Here is a 15,499-nt window from a genome sequence, read left to right on the forward strand (position 1 = left end):
GGCTCTGAGGTTACGAACCTGACTAGTATCCTTGAGGAGGCTGATTGGATCCCTGACCTCATTCAGTGGGTGAAGGATCCAGCATTGCCCTGAGCTGTGGTGTAGGTCTCAGAGGTGGCTCAGATCCTACCTTGCTGCGGCTGTGGTGTAGACCGGCAGCTACAGCTCCGATTTTACCCTGAGCCTGGGAACCTCCATATGCTGCAGATTCGGCCCTAAAAAGAGGGGTAAACAAAAGACAAAAACCCTTCAAACCTTGTTCATGAATATTAAGAAAAAAATTCAGCTTCTGTAGCTACATGACGAAGAAATACGGTGAGCTATAATTCATCCCAGAAAATACTATGAATCTTCTCAAAGAGTGGCATCGAAATGCCGGGGTCTGTCACCACTTATGTCACGAGAACTGGCAAGCAGAGGTCCCCAGACCCCAGAGTGGAAGCAGGGCCCCCGCCCTGGCCAGCCCTCCGCCTCTCTCCTCAGCAGCTGCTTCTCAAGCACGTGCGAGGGGAGGCAGCTGGGCACGCGGGGGGCACGGCGGCGTGGAAGGGCATAACCCCATGGCTGCTTCTTCCTTCTTCCCGCCGAGCTTTAGCAATGGTCCACACTGGCTCAGGCACAGCCCGTGAGAGAAGAAAAACTGTTAGCGGCAGAAGAAAACTGGAGATCCCTGAGGTAGAAAAAGTGTGTGTGAGGCTGGATCGGGTGGCACAAAGATGGTCAAAGGGGAGAGAGGAACGGGACAGGCCAGCTGCAAGACACGGGACAGTAAGAGAGGCCCTCCGGAGGCCTGCGCCCAGAGAGGCAGAATGGCCAAGGGATGCTTTTTTCCAGAATTTTCCATATTGGTCCCAGTAATACCCAGTTCCTCTCCCTTCATAGCCCCCAGAATTGGTAGGAAGCACCCCTTTCATTACTCCTCAGGGCCCTTTGTGTCCACTCTGGGAGAGAGGCCTGGAAGCAGGAGGACCTGTCTTATGTGGAGGGGGAGGGCCTCTCACCTGCCGGCTACCTGTGCACATCTAGTCTCCTTCCCGGACTGGATGGAAGGACCCCCGCCCCGCCCGCTCTATCCTTCATCCCCTGTTACCCACCCGGCAGAGGCTTACACACCGGTAATTGCTGGATCCCTGTGAAAATCCTGTACACTGGTCAGGTGTGTATCAGCCTGAACCTTTATCGGGAACCTAACTATGTTTTCAACTTGTAGCACCTCCTGGGGGCACAGGTGTCTTCCATTCCCCTTCCCCCCCCCCGCCCCCATGGCGCTGTGGGGCCATCTGAGCTCTTCTGGGTTGTGATAACCGTGGTGAGAGTGTTGAAAGACACAGGACCAGGCCCTTTGCGGTCCCAGCTCACCCAGATGGGGGCGGGGGGGAGAGCCAGGGAGCGGGGGAAGGGCCGCCCCGACAGCCAATGGGGTCGGGCTCCGGGTCTGGGGCTCCAGCCTGATTAGCATAGCCCTTCCCTCAGGCACGCTCTTTGCTGATCTGAATTTAGTTCTACCTTTGGAACTCTGTTGGGAAATGAGCGAAGGGCCGAGAAGAGGGATCTGGGGCTTGAGGGCAGCAGGGACGTCGCAGAGGAAACGCCTGGCCAGCCCCGCCCACACAGCCTCCTGGGGAAACGCACCAGAGCGTGTGTGTGTCCCGGGGCTGTGCACACCCGGGCAGCGGTGGGCGGCAGGGAGCAAAAGGGTGCCAAAGCAGAGGCCTGGAAACGACTTGAAAGGAGAGACAGGCCAGACCTGGCGGCCGAGTGTGTTTTCTTTCCGGGAGATGCTGCGAGGCGTGCAGAAGTGCACAGCCACCGAGCGTGCAAGAGCCAGGACTGGACCAGCGCCATTCCAAGGCCACCGGGGGCTGTGGCATCGCAGTTATCCCCCCCCACAGATCGTCTTTTACAGCTGGCTTGGCCTCCAACCCAGACCAGACAGGGGGCGGGTTGTTGCAGGGCCAGTTTTACACCATTAAAGCAAACCGGTTCCTCCTAAGGGGTTCTGAGCTTCCAACTTTTTGAGCCACAGTAGAAAAGAGCCCAGATCAACAAAAGCAGGTAGAGCATCACGTTTTTCTTGAGCCAGCATCCCCACCTCTTCCCCCTGAAAATGACTCTCCCAGGCCCTCACCCTCCACCAAAGCATTGTGCTGTCTCTCCAAATAAAAATAGAGCCAGCAGGGCGAGGAGATGGGGCAGGAAGGCTGAGCGGTGACCTTCCGCGTTGTTAACTTCCTCACTGCCACTTGGAGGAATCCATGGCCATCCTGCGCCCGCAGAGGAAGCGCTGGGCCTCATGCAGGACCGGGGACAACGACATGCTGAGATCAGCTTAATGAAAGCACCCGTGACACCCACCCCTGTCTGAAAACGCTGTCATGAAGATGCAGCTAACGTGGATGTGCTGGGTCAGCAAAGCAACGCCAGGACCTGGGTGCGGAGGGAAGGAAGGGCTTCTCCTGTTCGTTGCGGCGTGTGCTCTGGGGAGTTTGCAGGGGTCCTGGCATCTGTCTGTAGCAGCGCAGTGCTGCATAACTGCACGCCACCAGGTCCAGCTGCAGGAGGCCGGCCTGGGGAGGTGGTTTGCAAACAGCTGCACAGCAGCAGGGAAGCATCCTCTGTCTGCCACTTCCTGCCCTGCCTGGTTGCCCCCAGCCGCCACCTGTGACACACAGGGCTTGCGTGCATCTCAGGAGAGATGAAGCAGAGCACATGGGAGTGACCGGGGCGGGGTGGGGGGAACCCACTCTGCTGAAAACAGATCCCTGGATTCTGGGCTTTGTCTTCTTTCAGAAAGACATTTTGCATATGGTTGAAAGTAAATAAAATAATGAGGTGAGAAAGAAGAAAGGAAAACCATTTTCAAAAGACAGCCATTAATTCCCTGGGGCGAGCAGCCCTCGGAGTCTAGAAAAGGCTTCATCTACCCTTGATCGGCGGGCGGAGCAGTCCCCGGGCTGAGCCAGCGTCCCTCTCCGGGGACAAGCCCATCGCCGGAGCAGAGTGGGCAGCTGCGTGGAATCCAGAGCTGGTGCGCCAGCCGAACCTGGGAAGCCAGCGGCGCCCTGTGACCAGGAGCTGGTCCCCACAGCGGGCGATCACTAAGTAGGTCAAGCCATCTCCCAGGAATGGGCTCTTTCTCTTTTCAGAGATAAGCCTCCAGTACTCAGCTTAAGGCATCATGTTTTCCACGTCCCAAGACTGGGACTGTTGCCCCGCAGCAGCGTCTGACCCAACACCCAGCACACTCAGCAGAGTTAGAGACTCCATCTGCTGCGTCCGCCTGAGACACGTAGGGACCACGGAGGAAAAAGGGCAGGAGACACCACAGGCCAGAGGGCTGGGGAACTCCCAAGGATCCCTCTGCCCCTTGACGCCTCTGCAGCTTTGGGGCCAGAGCACCAGCGGTCAGCCTCTCATTAAACAGATGGGGCTGAGGGAGGAGCCACATGTGAGAACCACGTGGCTTCTGCGTCTGTCGCATTTTGGGGGCCACACCCATGGCCTGCGGAAGTTCCCAGGTCGGGGATCTAGTGGGAGCCACAGCAGTGACAACACTGAATCCTCAACCCACTGAGCCACCAGGAAACTCCCTTCCCAGCAGAGGTAGGAAGGGGGGAGAGGTTGCTCCAGGTGGCGGAGGGGACATTACAGTGAGACAATGAGCCAGTGGGACGATGATACGGTCTGGTCATTCTTGTCTTGGCCAGAGGCTTCGACTTCTATCTCCTTGAACGGGTCTTAAAGTCCAGCATCCCCTGCGCTCTCTTCCGGGCCAAGTCTTTGGCCCCTTTGACTACCCTGCTCTGGTCTAAGTACCCGCCTGTCGCCCTCTGCAGTGTGTGGGAACCCAGAGTATAAGTGGGAAGGGGGAGACGGGGACACCTGCCCTGGCCCCTTGCTGCTGGATGTGGGCGTTGTGGGGCCCGGGGTTCCCGCTGCCTGCTCCCTGCCAGGCCATCCTGAGGGCAGAGGTGTGCTGCACAGAAGGACGGGGCGGCCTGTTCCGACGTTGTCCAGATGGTGACTGATTTCCCCATGGCATCGGCATTTGGAGACTTCTCTGTATTCTAGAAGAAATGAACTGAACAAGGGGATTCAGAATCCCCGAGGCCAAAGACGAGTCAAAGAATGATGGTTATGAGGGGCCCAAGCAGGACTAAGAAGGACAGGTTATGTTTGGTTTTTAACTGTCGCGGAGATACAGCCAAGGTTTGGGTTGTCCTGTCCAAAGGAAAGAAGCCATTCCACGTGGTCATATATTTTAATGCAGGTGTAACAGACTGAAACGACTCCTCGTGCACAGACCCCGACACTCCGCAGCTGCGTCCAGAGCTGGCCCCGCGACAGCGGCTGACTCCTCGCTGGCCTCAGCATTTCCTGTCTCTCGGGCTAGTTGTCAGGTTCTGACAAGTGTACGAATTTTCCCTAAATCTTCATGAAGCACAAACGTTTCTTTTGTGTGGTGGAACTTGGTGTGTGGTGGGGGAGGGGGCGGGGGGGGTGGCTTCTGGCCCATGGCTTGTGTCCTGTCACTTCTAGTCACCTACCGAACTGAGCTGGAAAAAGGGTTGGGAACACCTGCTCCCATTGCCGCCTGAAGGAGGCCACGGGGATGCAGGCAGGTGCCTTGGGGCTGGACTCAGGAGGCCCATGTGTCAGCACCTGTCCTGCCACCCCCTGGGTCTTGGGGCTCATTCTCACTGCTGTGGGGAAAGGGGAGAGGGGACTGGTCCAGGCTCAGGTTTCTCAGTCTCGGCATTCCTGCCATCTTGGGACAGATGGCTCTTTGTCAGAAGCGTGGAGGCGGGGGCGGGGGGGGGGCTGCTTTCCCCTGCATTGTGGGGTATTTAGCAGGATCTCTGGTCCCCACCCTTCAGAGGCCTGAAGCATCCCCAGCCGTGGTGACAATCCCTCCAAAATATGCAAACATTGATAAATGCCCTGTGGTGGGAGGGGATTTCCCCCAGGAGACCCCCTGGTATAAAAACCTGCCTCATCTAAGCCAGAAGCCAGATGGGGTCACTGAGCGTGTGATGTGGCTTGTCCAGGTCGGGGTGTGTGGTGCGTACAGACTGTACCCAGCGTGTCAAACATCTGCATAGAAAACAGGAAAATGGAAAGCATCTAGTGACTCTTTCTATCTTTTACTATGTCACATTTTTAGTGATTACAGTGACAGTATTTTTAATATGGTGGTTACATACAACAAGTTAAAAGTATTAATTTCATTGCCTTTTTTTCTTTTTTTCTTTCTTTTTTTTTTTTAATGGCTGCGTATGGAAGTTCTTGGGCCAGGGATGGAATCTGAGCTGCAGCTGGGACCTACACCACAGAGTGGCAATGCCAGCTCCTTTAACGCCCTGCCTGTCCAGGTATTGAACCCTCACCTCCACAGTGAGCTAAGCCGCGGCGATCGAATTCCTAACGCACTGCGTCTTGGCAGGAATTCTTTTTCTGCAGCTGTGACGGGCCAGACGGCCGAGGCAAGACCAAGTTGACACAGGATCCCAGCAGCACTCTTCAATTCTCACCCCTCGGTGTATTAGGGTCTCTGTCTCCTCCGTGACAAACTAGGCGACATCTGCAGCGTCAGCAGTGAGAGGTGACGTCCTGCCCTGTCCCACAAAGGAAGCAGCAGCAGCCATCCACATCCTGCTCAGGCTGAAGGAAGCAGCGGACCCTGGCAGCCCATGCAGGAGGCCAGGAGGGCCTGCCTCCCCGAGGTGACGTTCCAGGCCCACCGGCCTAGGAGGGAGCCTGGAGCCACACCTGCCTGGAGCAGGAGGCGGGGCCTAAGTGGAGCTGGTGGAGGGTGCTGGGATTTGCTAACCGCTGTCCATCTCTGTGGCTCTTAATTCCCAAAACAGTCCCGTGAGCTGGATGCTAGGCCAGCTCCATTTTTTTTATAAGTGGTCAATAAGAATTTGCTCTAGAAATTCAGGGCGTAAGAAGTGTTCATTGCTTCATTTTTAATAAATCAAAGTAATTCAGGCTTAGCCCTTTTTTTCCACCCTCATTTCTCACCCTAGTTCCTTCAGGTCCCTAAAAGGCAAAGGCGGGAGGGGGTTAAGGACCTGACATGGTCTCGTGAGGATGTGGGTTCCACTCCTGGCTTCATTCAGTGGGTCAAGGATCCCACGTTGCTGCGGCTGTGGTGCAGGCCGGCAGCTGCAGCTCCAATTTGACCCCTAGCGTCGGAACTTTCAAATGCCCTAGATGCAGCCATAAAATGAAAGGAAAAAAAAAAAAAGTCCCTGAGTCATAAGCAAAGAACATTCAAGGTGGCCCCTCCAGTTTTCTGTCCCCCTTATTCCTGCTGGGCTGTTGCACTGGCCTGCTTGGTACCTTGAAGGGCTCTGCACATTGCTTATGGGGGCACAGAACCAAGAATCGCACCTTCCCAAGAGCTGGGACTGTAACAGCACGGGACTCAAATTCCTGGGGCTCCTTCTAGAATCTCCGGACACAGGAAAGCCCTCTCTCTGCTCTACAGCTTTCCCTTTCATGAACAGACAAACAAACAAACAAACAAACCAAAACCAAACGAAAAGCACCAGCCACATCACCCCCCAGCCTCCACCGGCCCCAAGCACACACCCCATCCTCCGGGCACCAGCTCAGATGAAGTGACTTCAAGCTTTCAAAAATAAAGTCCAAGACGGTGGATTTGGATTCAGCCAAACTCTGCTTTCAGTCCTGCACCACAAACCTCCAGCTAGATAAGGAGCTCGAAAACCTGAATTTCTGGAAACAGAGACCAAAAAAAAAAAAAAAAAGGACAACAGACAACATGCAATTTAAGATGCTATAAATGATGCTGTTTCCACAAGTGGAGAGAGCAAGACTCCACGGGATCAAGATAATTGCTCAGTATCATGTTTCTGGTAAGTATCAGAGGAGGAACTCAAACCCAAGCCCCCTGCCTCTGCCTAAACACATCACAGGCTGCTCCCCCGCCTCCACGCCCATCCCCAAATTACCCGAGAGCAAGGACAGCGCTGCCAGCTCTTCATAATCACATGCTGGCGGCCTAGGGACGGGGTAGCTGGATCTCCGCGTCCTCAGCTCTATTCCTGGAAGCGCCTTCCCCTTAGGGAGCTCTTATTGTTCTGTGGCTGCCACGCTCCAACTTCCCGAGTTAGGACACGCTTCTCTTAGTCCCTTAGCATAGCTGGAACTCACTGGAACATTTAAACAGAACCTGGCTAGAGGGTGAGATTGGAGTTCCCTCTGTAGCATAGTGGGTTAAGGATCTGGAATTGCCTCTGTGGCAGCAAGGGCTCAATACCCCTCGCAGTGGGTGAAGGATCTGACCCAGGAACTTTCATATGCTGTGGGTGCTGCCAGGAAAAAAAAGGGGGGGGGTTTTGAGGTTAACACATCTGATTTACAAGTTATCTTCCTCTCTCAGTTCTCTGCAGAAACAGTTACAAAAAGGACAGTATTCAGTGAATCCATAGTGCTTGAGGGAGCTGCAAATCCGTGATTCCCACAGCAGTTTTTCCATTGGGTGAACGTGGATGCAAGGACAGCCGGCTGAGAGGAGGTGTGGAAATGTTGAGCTATTTTATCACGTGCGGTCTGTTGTCAGCCAGGGTAATGGAGTGGCTGATCAAAGTACACTCTCATAAAATGATAGCATCGATCTTAAAGTTGGAAAGGATGTTGGTCATCTGAGTAGGCCCAGCTCGTGGACGGGGCAGAATCTTCACTTCACGTCTGCCTCTCCAGGCTGTGGAATCTATGAGAGCAGCAGAAACAGAGTGGCAGCCCATGTCCCCACAGGGGTGGGAAGAATAGAGTCTAAGGAAACTGCTACAAACATGCCCAACAATGCCGCCTATTGAGGGCTAAGGAGGAAGTGTACTCTGCTAAGTACTCTTGCAAAATGCTACCCAATCAATTGTAACACTGGAAGGATCTATCTATATAAGCACTGCTTATTAACCTACGGGAGAATATAAAACACACAAACATCAAGTACATTGTAACTGCTTACAACTCTGGCTGCCAGCTAAAAACTTATGAACAAAAGTCCAGTTACACAAAATTGAACAAAAGAGCCAGATGAAAGAGTGTTTACCGAAGAGTTCCATGTATATAAAGTTAAAAATGGGCAAAACTAGCTGTGGAAAACAGTATGGAGGCGCCTTGAAAAACGGCAAATAGAATTACCACAAGACCTAGCAATTCCACTTCTGGGTATTTATCCAAAAGAATTAAAATCAGGGTCTCTAAGAGATATTTGTACACTCATGTTCATGGCAGCCTTATTCACAACTGCCAAGAGATGGAAGCCACCCAAGTGTGCATCAATGGACGAGTGGATAAACAAAAGTGATATAAACACAAGGGAAAGTTTATACCTCACATCAGTGAGATCTACTCAGTAAAACAAATGGACAATTAAAACACACACACACACACACACACACACACACAATGGTCAGCCTGAAAAAGGAAGGAAATTCTGACACAGGCTACAGTGTGGATGAACCTTGAGGACATGACATGCGGTGAAATAAGCCAGTCACAAAGGGATGACCCTCTTTGATTCCACTTACAAGAGGTACCTAGAGGAAGCAAATTCATAGACACAGAAAATAGAATGCCAGAGGCTGGGAGGGGGAGTGGAGAGCTAGTAATTACTGGGGACAGAGTTTCAGTTGTGCAAGATGAAAAGTTCTATGGATGGATAGTGGTGTTGGTGGGACAAACCACAAATGTACTTAATGCACTGAGCCCAACATTTGGAGATGGAGAAGATGATACATTTGACGTTTTGTGCCCTTCATTACAATTAAAAACAAATCTTTTTTTTAAGAGGGGGAAAAAAGACAAAAAAACAGACCGAACTAAACTTTGGTGCAAGATGAGGGCTGGTGCTGGGGGGCAGGGGGTGTGGGGGGGTCTTGGGTGCTGGTCAAGCTCCACTCCGTAGTCTAAGTGCTGGTTGTATGAGTGTTTTCAATTTGTGAACCTTTAAAAACTACACATTTAGGCTTTTGGCACTTTTCTTTCTTTCTTTTTCTTTTTTTTCAGGGCCACACCTGTGGCATATGGACATTCCCAGGCTAGGGGACCAATCAGAACCGAAGCTGCCGGCCTACACCACAGCCACAGCAATGCCAGATCCAAGCCTCATCTGTGACTTGCACCACAGCTCACGGCAACGCCAGATCCATAGCCCACTGAGTGAGGCCAGGGATTGAACCCATGTCCTCATGGATACTAGTCAGGTTCTTAACATGCTGAGCCACCATGGGAACTCCCGGCACTTTTCTGAATGCATGTTGGTTTTTTTGTAAATATTGCGAAATGATTGCTTCATCCAATTCTTCATCCCCCACCCTCCACTTTATACTTAAAAGAAATTATATTAATGAAAATAAAAACCCGGCCACACAGGAAAGGCCCCAAGGATGAAAGATATAACCTGAAGTCTGTGATAACCTACGACAGACTGTTAACTTCCGCCTACGTTTGGTTCCTGAACAGCTTCTGGGGCGCCCAAGTTCAGGAAGCAACTCCTCTTTGTGCTTTCATTGCTACCTCTTTTTTACTTTAACTGAAATGTATATTTTATCTTATTGGATTCATTAGGGTATAGCTGATTTCTAGTGTTGAGTCGCTCTCCGCTGTACAGCATAGCGACCCACTCATACATATAGGTCCATTCTTTTTCTCATATTATCTTCCATTATTGGCACGTACAACCAACCCCCAAAAGCCAGATTTTTTTAAAAAACAACTTTATCCTGAGAGTCGCTCCCCTCAAGGGCTGCTCGGCATGACTGGGACTTAGTCACGCTGTCGGAGTGAAAACACCTGGATGTGCAGAGAGTCGGGGGGGGAGTGGGGGGGGGGCTTTGCAGGGATAAGGTAAATCACAGGTGCATCCTTACCTGGCCAGCCCGCAGCTTACTCATTCATCAGGTGCTTAGCAGGCTGGCGCGCCAAGGCCCCTCTCAGCCTGGCAGACTGGCAGCTTTGGATGGGTTCCCAGATTGGCCCCCCGCCCCCTGCCAGGTCCCTTTTCTACTCCCAGTCCAAACCTCTCTCTGTAGGTATCCAAACCCTAAGCCCTGGCTTCTGGCGGATTCTCTCCCCGCCGGGTCCCGGAGCAGAACTGACCCATCGGGTTTGCTCCGTGCGTCTCTGCTTTCCCGTGTCTGCCCAACACGTCCATGGGCTCAGGGTGCGATCTGAACCAGCTTCTCCAGAAGAAGAGGTCTTAGCTCTCCGCCCCACCGTTTCCTCATCTTCCTCCCGAAGCTTTGACTTTCATCCCACTTCCTTCCCTTGCCTGACCAGGTGAGGCACCGGCTGGAAGAAGCCACCTGGGCATCTCATTTCCTTTGGGTCCTTTTAAGCCAGTCTTTTAAAAAATAACTACATTGGGAGTTCCCGCTGGGGTGCCGTGAGTTAAGAATCCAACTTCAGTGGCTTGGGTGGCTGCAGAGTTGCAGGTTCAATCCCCGGCCTGGAGCAGTGGATGAAGGATCCCTCGTTGCCGCAGCTGTAGCATAGGTCGCAACTGTGGCTCGGATTCAGTCCCTGGCTTGGGAACTTCCATATGCTTCAGGTGCAGCCATAAAATATATATATATATATAGGTAGATTATGTGGTAGCACTGCAAATGCTAATCACGCCTCTGCCCCCCACCCCCCAGAGGGAGGGACACTGAGGCTGGGAGACGTCACTGCCCGATCAGCAAGTAGCAAAGCCAGGAAGATTCAAGTTCCACCCGGATGGCACGGCCCTACTATCTCAGGTGTGCCTGGCACCTCACTTACACTCTGATGCGTTCTGGGCACCTCTGCCACGTCCCCAGGGACCACCATGCTTGGGTCTCGCCAGCCTCCCCTAAGTCCTATTAGAACGTTAACTGGGAAGCAGGGGATGCTGGGAATGTAAAGAACTCCTAGACGTGTTCTTCACACCGTCACACTCTTTTGTTTTAAATGTCATGTTTACGCTCAGGGCCCTCTGTTTACCTTCAGTGTCACCCCCAGAAAACCAGGGAGCAGTGTGCGTGGCTCAGGAGGAAGCCAGCCTTCGGGAAACACGCTTACCTCCCCAGCGTGGGAACTGGCCTTGCACGAAACATTGGGGGAAGAGGAAGGGCTGAGCGGGACAAGTGCAGGATGTGCCATCTTTACGCTGGAGGGGCAGGGAGGCGTGGCTACAAAACAACCCAAATCTGGGGCAGACAATACGCCGTGTTATTTCAGACCCAGCTCTGCTCCCTGGGGGCGCCACGCTCAGGGCCAGCTTGATCCTCTGCCTCTGGGCCCTTCCAATCCTGGGCAGAACCCCACTGTCTCTGTCCACCCTGGACAGCAGGTGCACGGGGTTCTTTAGAAAGATGCTGCACGCATCTGGGGCTGAGGCAGCCACCAAGCATCCAAAGAGAAACCTGGCCCAGGTTTCCCATCAGTTCTGTCAAGAGAGGAACTTTTTTTTTTAATATTAATTTTTTTCAGAATTTGCTTAAGATTTTCAGAAAAAAAAAAAAAAACAACAATCTCTTTTTTAAAGTTGAATGGGGAAAGATATTTCCTAATAATAAGCTTCTATAGCTGCAGACCAGAATAAAGTACAAAATAAAAATAAGTAAAAATTTAAAAATATAAAATTAAAAAATACTGAGTTCCCATTGTGGCTCAGCAGGTTAAGAACCCAACTAGCATCCATGAGGATTCAGGCTCAATGCCTGGCCTCGCTCAGTGGGTTAAGGATCCGGCGCTGCCGGGAGCTGCAGTGTAGGTTGCAGACGTGGCTCACATCTGGTGTTGCTGTGGCTGTGATGTAGGCTGGCAGCGGCAGCTCCGATTCGACCCTTAGCCTGGAAACTTCCCCTATGCTGCAGGTGGAGCCCTACAAAAATTTCTTTAAATGCTTCTTTTCCAGTTCTTCAACAAGCCACCAAATCAGAAGTAGTTAGTTACGGAAACCTCCCATGAACACCAGGCTTATAACTCAAAATTTCAGCCCAACTTTCCCCACTCCCTGTTGTGCATCTCTGCTCCCCTGGGCAGAGGAGAGCAGCAATTTTTTCCACCAAGTGGAGCTTCCAGTTCCCCAGGAATCAGCGCTGTAACCTCTGTGACCACCGCCCCCAATTTAAGAAAGCTGCAGACGGCCCGCGCTAAACTCCGTCTCACCCTGAGTCTTTTTTCCCCGAGCAGCTTCGCTCCATGAAACACTCCAAACTTGTGAAAACGCTTTCACATGGTTCCGGCCGCATGGCACAGCAGGGGCACGATATGCTCTACTTCTGCAGGGTCTGGGCTTTATTGGAGGGAAACAGGCTTTCCTCTGCTAGTTCTTGCCATCACTTCTGGAGACAAGCTCTCCAGCTCCAGCTACTCAAACAAAATGTTCCCCAGTTTTCCTTCCCACCTCCGTGATCTCTGTTCCTTGATGAAGTCCCCTGGAAACGGGCCTGGCCTGTGTCCAACCAACTTCTCCAGGCTCCTCCATCATGAACGCAACAGATGTTGTTTCACGAGCTTGGGTGTCCTTTGTTCCTTGCCTTTGAGCGTGTGGGTCGGTCTTCGAGGCTCCAGTGGGGAAGGCTGAGGGGTTGCATCAGGCCCAGCCCTGGCCTCACCCCTCTCACCCGAGGGCAGGAGAAGGAAGCCCCTTTGTGTGCACAGCCAACAGGCCTGTGCTTTCCTCTCTAGACGCGGCCAGAGGCTGCGAGCCAGCGGGTAGACAGCATGGGCGCCGGATAGGCCGGTCCAGCCCCTGAGCCAGAAGGGCCCACTTATTTCACACGCAGCCGTGAGATGCTGGACCGTTCCTGCAGCCAGACGCATTAAAGCGGCCTGACTTTTGCATCCGTCCCAATCTCTCCTGAGAGCAAGGGCTGGTTCTTTGCGCTGGAGGAAGGGACCGAGCCAGCTTCCTTGGAAGAGATCTCGCTGTGACCTCCACAAAGGCCTGGGCTCCGTTGCCAAGGGAGCCTGGAAACCGAGGAGGCGGCGCCGTTAGAGGGCGGCATGAGCTAAGCCAGAGCTCGGAGCTGGCTCCTCGTTGCAATTACAGGCTGTCTCAGAGCAGAAGCGCCAGGGTTCCAGTGTCAGCAGAAAAGCAAGTTAGAAAGAGGCAAGGGAGGGGAGGCTGGGAGAGAGCAACATCCCCCAAGCCCAAGCAGTGCCAGGGAGACACTGCTCTTGGGAGAGCCGGGCTGCGTGTCCCAGCACATGCTCCTGGGATAAACCCGGGGAGAGAGAGGCCTCGGGGGAGGCTGGCACCTCCCGACCCATTAGCCCGCCTTTGATGGGCTCCCTGGCCTCTGGGCCAGGAAGCCAGGGTGCGTGGCCAGACCCCAAGCAGGCAGGCGCAAGGGGGACCCGGGCAAGGCCCTGAGTGGCCCTTCATTCTCAGACTCCTGGAACAAGAGGACAAAGGAGCGTCCAGATGCTGGTAGATGCCAGAGCCACGGCTGGATTTTAGCGGGAAGGGCGAAATTTGACCCCACCCATCAGGACCCAGCCTCTTTGCCAGTGTATGGGGTGACCCAGTTCTGAGCGCAGCGCCTGGCTCTGAGCAGACCTGCATCAGCCTCCCGGCTCGCGGCCCCAGCCCTGCCAGAAAGCTAAGGACAGGCCATCTTTCCACAGGACAGGAAGGAGCTGGCGCTTGGGTGGCCCCCTGGAAAAGCGGCTCTGCATCTCAAAGGCCTCCCTGAGGATGGAGGACTGGCCTCGGCCCACAGCACCCCACATTCTGATTCACGGGGTGCCCCACCCTCCGCCCCTGGAGAGCAGAACCAGAGCCGCCGCGGCCGGGCCTCACCTCCTCCAGGTCACCAGGACCAGGAACTGGGGTGCTTGTGCAACCTGATTATTCACCTCCTCCCACGAGCCCTTCGGGGCGGTGGCCCTGTCCACGATGCCACACCGGGGGCACTTCTGAATGACAGGCTCTGCCCTAGAAGGCCCAGGCAGGTTCGAGTGTCACACAGAAGGTGACAGGTCCCCAAAGTTCCAGCCCTGGGTTCTCCCCCCATGGACGGGCCCGAGGTTCTCCTTCCCTCCTCACTCCCCTCCCTGGTTCACTTTCATTTCCTGTCCTCCCCCAGGACCCAGCCTGGCAGGCGAGCCCTGAGCTCACCCCCAGATTGCAGGGTGCCTGTGGTTCAGCCCATTGCTCTGGCTGACATTTCCTTATGGAGCAATTCCTTGGGTTTGTTTTTTTTTTTTTTTTTTTTTTTGAGCACCACTCACAGATTTTGTTTTCAAATCGTGCCTGCTGAAAGCCAGGCACGGGTCCTGAGCAGGCGGCGTAGCAAGGCTGACGGTACCAGGACCTCCGCGTCCCAGCCCTGCACACGTGGCCCTTGGGAGCAGCCTCTGGGCCTCCTCCTCCCTCCCCCGTCCATGCGTTGGTCCAAGTGAGAGGGACGGCAGAGCCTCTAAACTGGGCGCATGCTAATTATAGAAGCGAGCCTCACCATCGAGAATAGAACGCCTTTGGAACTGAATGGAAACTTCACGCTGCCGGGAGAGTTTCCAGCGTCCAACAGCGCTGGGCAAGGTATTCCGACAAGTTCCCCACTGACGACAATTTTAAAGCTGGACGAGATGTCAAAGAACTCCGTGTCTTTCTGGTTTAATTTTGAATTATTGAGCAGGAAAGAATATTGGCTATTGATGTGGAGAATCAGAAAGGGCGGAGGTTCCTTCCTCTCCCATCACCCAGGCTTCCGAAAGCAAGTTAAACGTTAACGATTCAGCCTGAAAAAAAGGAGATTGCACCATGTGGATGGGCCTGGAGGACGCGGCGCTCTGTGAAGTAAGCCAGATGTGTGGAGAGAGAAGTCCTGTGTGATTTCACTTATGGGCAGAATCTAAAATAGTCAGATGCAGGGACTTCCTGTGGTGGCTCAGTGGTAATGAACCCGACTAGTATCCGTAAGGACACGAGTTCGATCCCTGGCCTCGCTCAGTGAGTTAAGGAGCCAGCGTTGCCATGAGCTGTGGTGTAGGCCGCAGATGATGCTCGGATCCCTCGATGCTGTGGCTGTGGTGTAGACCGGCAGCCAAAGCTCTGATTTAACCCCTGGCCTGGGAATTTCTATATGCCCTGGATTTGGCCCTAAAAAAGGCAAAAACGTTGCAAAGAGGATAGATCTAAAATGAAATCTTGGCGTTCTCGTCGTGGCGCAGTGGTTAACGAATCTGACTAGGAACCATGAGGTTGCAGGTTCGATCCCTGCCCTTGCTCAGTGGGTTAACGATCCGCGTTGCCGTGAGCTGTGGTGTAGGTCGCAGACGCGGCTCGGATCCCACGTTGCTGTGGCTCTGGCGTAGGCCGGTGGCTACAGCTCCGATTGGACCCCTAGCCTGGGAATCTCCATATGCCGTGGGAGTGGCCCAAGAAATGGCAAAAAAAAAAAAATAATAAAATGAAATGAAATCTTGCCACAAGCAGAGACACACACACACACAATGGTGACTCCGGAGAGTTAAGGGCGTGTTAACTAGT

The 15,499-nt window shown here is 53.5% G+C and overlaps 1 long non-coding RNA gene across 1 annotated transcript; it reads right to left on the reverse strand.

Annotated features, from left to right (window-relative positions):
• Positions 1-4,242: 4,242 nt before the first annotated feature.
• On the reverse strand, positions 4,243-7,970 carry LOC125136378 (uncharacterized). Its single transcript, XR_007137169.1, has 4 exons — positions 6,981-7,970; positions 6,598-6,744; positions 5,388-5,615; positions 4,243-5,094 (listed from the first exon to the last, which is right to left on the reverse strand). It is a non-coding gene; the product is annotated as an uncharacterized LOC125136378 (long non-coding RNA).
• Positions 7,971-15,499: the final 7,529 nt, after the last annotated feature.

Source organism: Phacochoerus africanus, chromosome 9 (assembly GCF_016906955.1).
Source record: "Phacochoerus africanus isolate WHEZ1 chromosome 9, ROS_Pafr_v1, whole genome shotgun sequence".
Classification (NCBI taxonomy): Eukaryota; Metazoa; Chordata; class Mammalia; order Artiodactyla; family Suidae; genus Phacochoerus; species Phacochoerus africanus.